This window comes from Megachile rotundata, chromosome 1 (genome assembly GCF_050947335.1).
Source record: "Megachile rotundata isolate GNS110a chromosome 1, iyMegRotu1, whole genome shotgun sequence".
NCBI classification, from domain to species: domain Eukaryota; kingdom Metazoa; phylum Arthropoda; class Insecta; order Hymenoptera; family Megachilidae; genus Megachile; species Megachile rotundata.
Window position 1 is genome coordinate 23,201,651 of NC_134983.1, and position 7,338 is coordinate 23,208,988.

General features: G+C 38.6%; 1 long non-coding RNA gene across 3 annotated transcripts; it reads right to left on the reverse strand.

The window, feature by feature from the left end:
* Positions 1-21: 21 nt before the first annotated feature.
* Positions 22-5,617, reverse strand: LOC105664364 (uncharacterized). 3 transcript variants are annotated; one of them, XR_013039825.1, is made up of 4 exons: positions 3,502-5,617; positions 2,835-2,986; positions 1,422-1,562; positions 22-360 (listed from the first exon to the last, which is right to left on the reverse strand). It is a non-coding gene; the product is annotated as an uncharacterized LOC105664364 (long non-coding RNA). The 3 variants fall into 3 exon arrangements; XR_013039821.1 differs by having other exon boundaries at positions 1,422-1,565; positions 3,502-5,616; XR_013039822.1 differs by lacking the exon at positions 2,835-2,986 and having other exon boundaries at positions 3,502-5,605.
* Between the last annotated feature and the right edge of the window lie 1,721 nt (positions 5,618-7,338).

Consider the following 7,338-nt stretch of genomic DNA (forward strand, 5'->3'; position numbering starts at 1 on the left):
AAAAATTAAGCGACAGTCGGGCAAAATTGATAAATAATTTATTCGTCATTTATACAAGCCTGCGGCAGCACGACTGGTGCGCCGAACATGGCGTTCGACGAAACATTGACAAAAAGGCAGGGGTTGTTTTTGCTTCGGCCTCGTGGCACAGTTCGCTAATTGCTCCAAGTGTTTAAGGTGCGTGCAAAATTTGGGAGTGGTCCGAGCGCAAGGATGTAAACGTGGTCGTATCTGGCAGCGGCAACAGAGGAACCCGCTGGTTTCCGGAACACGCGAAACTCTCGTTAACTTCGACCGCGTGATATTGTATTACGCTTTCGAGTCGTTCTTCGACGAAGACGCCGGCTGCGAACCAGGACTCTGGAAAAAATGTTACAGCATCGCAATTGCAGTTTAACCTCTTCGGCTGATTTTTTTAAGGTCAAGATGTAACTTTTTCTTGTAATTATATCTGTTACCATTATGTTTCACTCGCTTTAAATCTGTAACCATTTTTCTGGTTTGCAATCTGTAATTATATAAATAAACTTGAAGAGAATTTATAATAAATTGAGTGTTAACAAACTTATAAACTTGACAATTATATAATTTAAATATTTAAATATTTCCGACTGAATGTAGTAACGAATGTTAATTTATCGCAAGAGGTTTAAATAATTATTTTGCGTACGAATATTTGAGAGAATTTTCGGGTCGATTTCCTTTTGTTATCAAAATCAATGGAAGATATAAAAATTATTACACGAATTTTCTTTATTATGAACAACAGCTTCGTCGACATGAATTGCATTCATACATATTATGCGCATTAATTTTATTCGCACTCAGGCCGATTCTAGCGCCGGTAAATTCTCTCGCGAACGAGATTAATGCGCATTAATTAAAGATGAGGTTGGGGTAACGTGTTGATACAGTCTATGGACAGGAACAAAAAAATCTGCCCTTGGAATTTCTACTTCTTTAGAATGATCAAAATTCGAAGATTGGTCATTAAATATATAATATACTCGGTCATTTCATTCGAATATTTTGAATATTTTATTCATATACCATGCGTCAATTTTTCATTTTAAATAATTTGTTTGAATCGCACTATTATGGTTGGATGGTATTTCCTGAAAGGGAAGGTTGATTCAAATTAAAAATAATACAGATCATTCGTTTACATAGAAAGAGTGTAGAACGTAGAATTTTTCGAAATGTACTATTTTTGTATCGATTAACGGTATTTGACGAAATCGAAAAAGGTTCGAATTGAAAGCGTATAGAAAAGAGAAGGAAATTCCAGGGGAAGTACAGAGAACACGAGGATGCCACGAAGCTCGACCAACAAGCCGGCAATGCATCGTTAGCCGGGATGGTTGGCAGATAAATGACGTGGTTGGCTCGCATCTGACGTGAATGAAGCCAGGATGGCTTACCTACGTGTCCGTCGGCGGTGCGTGTACCTACGGGACCCACGGTGATCGCAATGACTACCTAATGATACATTGAGCTGCGTTCTGCTTACGAGACCCATCAGCAACTTTACGTGGCTCTCGTTCGAATTAACCTTTTCTCGGCTACTAACACAAAAACCATTGTGCGATTATAACTTTCGGAAAAATTGCTTAATAGTTTGAGTATAGGGACCGAGTCATGTCACGGCCTTTATGTCGCAACGTTGCATATCATTACAATGTTAAAACGGCTTGACTTTAACTACCAATTTACTGATAAAAGAGTACGCTTCGCATTTAATGGTAAAGTAGACGCACTCACGAAAGTGCTGCGTTTAAGCGAATTTTATTGGTCGATGTGTACTATGTATGCGATAAATGTTCGTGGCATATATGTGTAACACTTGTGTAGGATAAACGTATGTGCTCAATGTGTAATACATTGCGGTGCAGTGCAATAATTTGGTAAATGTATGGTGCATTGTGGTTCATCATAATAATATGATCAATGTGTGATATATTGTGGGTCATCATAATAATATGATCAATGTATGATACGTTGTGATCCATTATAATAATATGATCAATGTGTGATACATTGTGGGTCATCATAATAATGTGATCAATGTGTGATACATTGTGGTTCATCATAATAATGTGATCAATGTATGATACATTGTGGGTCATCATAATAATATGATCAATGTATGATACGTTGTGATCCATTATAATAATATGCTCAATGTGTGATACATTGTGGGTCATCATAATAATATGATCAATGTGTGATACATTGTGGTTCATCATAATAATGTGATCAATGTATGATACATTGTGGGACATCATAATAATATGAACAATGTGTGATATATTGTGGGTCATCATAATAATATGATCAATGTATGATACATTATGATCCATTATAACAATATGATCAATGCGTGATACATTGTGGGTCATCATAAGAATATGATCAATTGTATGATACACTATAATGTACCACAATAATATCATCAATGTATTATACATTATGTACATAACCTCTAAACTTGATGTACTTCAGTTTTAAATTACAAACTTCAATTTATAATATCAAAATATCATTAATTCAAGTGAAGTTAGATTTAGTATTTAAATAAATAGTACCTATTAAAGAATCAACATAAACTAAAATTTGATTTGAAATGCACAAGCAGGACGCACCACGTACGTCATATAAAAGAACATTTCTCGACGACCGACTTGTTTTTCAAGGAATAATAAAGACGAATATAGACACGATATCAATAAAGAACGATCTGGAACAAGATTTCTTTTAATATTAACTGAAGTTAAACCATGAAAACAACGACCTTGATAAAACGTAGCATGGTTACCCAGTTTTACGTCACTCACTGTTTTTCCGCGGTGCGTCGTTTCTTTCCACCGCCTCCTCTATCAACGTTGAACAGCGAGTATCAGTTGCTTACGAGCGTAAGCATTTTCGCGGTCAATAACCGATTGGAGTATCGGTATATGCGCGATATGCTCGAACCACTGGTTTATTCCTTGAAAACGAAGATTGTGAAAGTTGCAACCGCGAGATAAACGCGAGGGTCGTCCCAGAACAGAAACAATATGTTATTCGAAAGTTTTAAGCGATTACGATAATTGTTTGTGCTGCTTCACAAAATCTAATGAAAACGTTACACATTCAGTTCAGGGACGTACACTATGTTCTTTGGGCGTTTAGGGCACTTTAGTTGCCTCTGGAGGAGGTTTTGAAGCACTGTTCATTCTACTTCTTTCTTTCGAGCAAGTATTTAAGGGTGAATATTTTATAATTTAATACTCTTACTTTTTATTTTGTGAGACATATGTCAACTATGCTATAATATTTCAATTGATGGACATTTCATCAGTGATGGTTCAATTATTAATAGTCAAAGGTAGATTGCAAGTTTGTCACATTTAGAAAGAATTTCAGATTTTACGTTGAAACAGTGTTGTACATAATTCTGAGTCATATCGAGTTGCAATATTCTTACTCAAATATAATTACATTTTTGATTATTTACTTTACCTTGAGATGATAAGGTCGATCTCTTAGCAAATTCTCCGTCGAAGAAAGCAGTGATTATCGAAACCCGATGAATCAGAGATGAACGTTAGATCACCGACTACAATTATCGTGACATCGACGACCGGCGGAAGAAGAATTAGAGTTTCGAGCGGAAAGAAGGGTGGGAAGGATGGTGGACCGAGGTTAGCAGCAAACGGTTCTCGGTTACGTCCAAATAGAAATTCAATTGATCTTGTCCGGTAGTGTCAGGCAATCCATCTTGTTCCTTCCGCAGCGTCCAAAAGGCGCGTCTCTGCTTCGAGTCCAGAGGAGGTTTCCGCGTTTTCTCCGGCTTTCGTTGCCGCGACGGCCAACGATTCCGTTCGTCGCAGAAAAAAGACGGGACAGCTGTCCGGCCGACCGCCAAACTGCTCATTAATTACGTTCCTGGAGCCCACTCGCACGCCGCGACCGGTTGTTTGTCTTTTCCGCCCAGTTTTATTCCGCCCTTCTCGTTCTGAATAAAAATCACCAAACCGCGATTCGTGACAACTCCAACGCGGTTCTCTGTCGACTTCCGGTTCTTCTCGCGAGTTTAGGACGAGGGCTCTTTTGGGCCTTGAACGGTATTTAGGAGACATATGGAGAGATATGGACAGTTGCGAACAGACAATGTTACGTTTGGACAATTATGGATGGACATGGCTTTGGATAGAAAGGTTAAGGTTAATTTCTATTATGGATAGAAAGGTTAGTAAGTTAGATCTTTCATTTTGGTTGTGTGCAAGCTATAAGGGCTTGAGCAAGGTACATTGGTAGTAACATCATTCGATGTTAATATTAGATCTAACAGAACATGAGAACCACGAGCAGTGACATTATTGGACAGAACATTCTGACAGACCTAATAATAAAATAAACATTGTATTTGTCGTACAATTTCGTTAATTCTGTATGTACTGTACTCGATGATAAAAACAGGTGAAATTCGGAAACTACTTTAGGTTCCTCAAAGTTCATACAGTTTGTTCAGACAAATCCAGAAGACAGTTTGTTTAAATAGAATTATTCAGACTCACTACCAGGTCCAATTATTTACACTTAACAGTAACGGACCTTGGCAGCAAATCCGTTCAGTCTGAAAATTTTCAATTTTGTCGTAATTGGTTTGAATCCGGCGATCGATACACAACACCTCCCACATAATTCCGTAGTTAGCAGAAATGGTTTTCGCAACCAGGAAACCAGTCGTTTCCCGTGGATGCAACAATCGAACACGATCATAGACTGGCAAATTGCTCGGCAGCTGCCGATCTGTGTGCCGAGCCTCAACGTAAAATAATAACGATTATTCTCGGATTACCGATTTTATCCTGGACGACCGAAACGAGATATCGTGGAGATAAAACGTGGCCGCGATACGCAAGGCCGGCTACCTGCTTCGCGTTGATGCGCGTGCTTCCACGGCGTCGACTAATTGGTGGTACAACTTTATTACTCACCGTTAAGTAATGACGGGCCATACTAAGTGCGCCGGTTTAAAGACCATGAAAGGGAACGCCGATACAAGCGGCTGATAAAGACGGGACCGCGTCCGGGGACGCAGTCCTCGAAGGGTGCCTTCCCTAATAAGGCGATAAGGGTCACGATTCGAGCGATTTCCGATGGCCTCTGGCTGTTCTTTCGTCCTTCTGCGTCGAACAACGTGGTGAACGCCCACATCCGGTCGATAGCACCAATTTCTGATCAACTCGTACCTAGTTTCACCTCGCTGTCATAGGAAGTTGCGGATAAGAGATGGGAATTTTTAAGCGACTTTGCACTGGATTGCAGCGTTTACTTTTTCTTTATCTTTCCACTTCGTGTTTTAATGAGATCCTTGTCTTAATAAGCGTTAATATATTTTTGAAGAAAGGCATTTCCGAAAGTTTCAAAGCCTCAATGTCTAAAAATTCTAAAGTCCTGCAGTTCCAAACTTAGAAAGATCCAAATCTGGAATTCCTAACGTCCTAATGAATCAAAGTTGAAAATCCTTGAATGTCAAAGTTCCAAACCTCCGAAGTGTCAAATCTGAAAAATCCTAGAGTCTCAAACTTCCAAATCTCCCAACTGTCAAATCTGAAAAATCCTAGAATCTCAAACCTCCAAACCTCCGAACTCCCAAATCTGAAAACTCCTAGAATCTTAAACTTCCAAACCTCCGAACTATCAAATCTGAAAAATCCTAGAATCTCAAACTTCCAAACCCCCGAACTCTCAAATCCGAAAAATCCTAAACCCCCAAAGTTCCCAACTTGCAATCCCAAATTTAAACACCCCAATGTGTCAAACCCCTAAAGTTCCAATTCCAAGAACCTAAACTCCCAAAAACTACGTTCTTCCAATAAAGTAAATTTTTAACGAGAATTCATACAAGTTGTGATATAATCCAGAATCGAGAGTAGCGATGGGAGAGTAGGAAAGGACCGAGGTTGAGTCACGGGTCAAAGTCACGGGGGTTCTCCAGACTGGAAAGTCAATCTGGTCTAGAAAAAGAAGGCCAGGCGTTAGCAGCTACTTGCGGATAATTAATAATGTCGGGATCAAAAGTGTGCCCATTGAATGTTCGCTCATTCACAAACGATCTCTCTCCGCCCAGATGAATGCCGGACCAGATCGTTACAAGGGTATTCTACGGGCGTGCCTCGTACGGGTGTCTTCAGGTCAATACCGGCGGTTCGTTGAATACAATTATTAATGCCGTCATTAAGAGCATTTACCATTTTTTAATGCGAACGATCGGAAAGAAATATAAATCATATCCTTCGCTCTTTCTCTCTTCTACGCGTCTTCGCGCGCTCTCGCGTGACCCTTTTGAACTTCTTTCCTTCTTTCTTTCTTGGTTACTTGCTGAGGGGAGAAAAATTCGGCCATTTACACTTGGATTACCGGAAGAGGCTGTCGATAAAATTCGCGATTTAAGTTATGGTAAAATACATTTATTTTGTTTGATTATGAAGTGACATTACTTCAAATTATGTAGATATCGTGAATACTATCGGACGTAGAAATTACATGCATTTACCAGGTGTTCTCAAGTGATAGATAGTTGAAATGTTCTTTGTTACAATCAATACATAACAAGTTATTTTAGGTAATAGTACTTAACGACTATGGGTGTTTCATTTTCGTCGAACATTTAAATTATTTTCGTTGCTGTTAAGGTTAAACAAAAATGACTAATAAGAGGTTGTATGACATGTATACTTTTATTTAATGTATGCCTGTGGATAATGCATATATTTAGTGGTAATAAAAAGTGTCCAATGGTCACTGTAAATGATCTGTCATAATTATTATCACCTTATCATAAAAATAGTTTAGATATTCGACTAAAGTTCCCTGTATACATCTGTATGTATACCTACGTACACATTTGAATAATGAAATGTCCGTCGAAGGAGAACCCTTACTTAATACATTTATGTAATATTCAAACATTTCATTACAATAATTTGTTACTATAATAACCGTAATTTTAACCAAGATTTTATCGTAAAATACTCGAAAATATCGCGAACTTAATTATCATAGAATAAAGGAATCTTCTGACGTTTCTTGGGATCTGGACCAATAATTTATTCGTCACAGCGGTGGTTGAACATTCGCGACGAATGTGCCGGTCTATAGGTTAATTCGGCCAATTAATTCGCGTTGAGATTGAAAATGAAGTAAAACGTGATGAATGTTGAACGACCACGCTCGTGCACAGTTTATACTGTACAAGCGTACGCGTTATATATGCGTGCTACTGAATTTGCCGTCCAAAGCAAACCGTATGTCGGACATCGGCACGATTTATCGCGTTGACACGTGTCT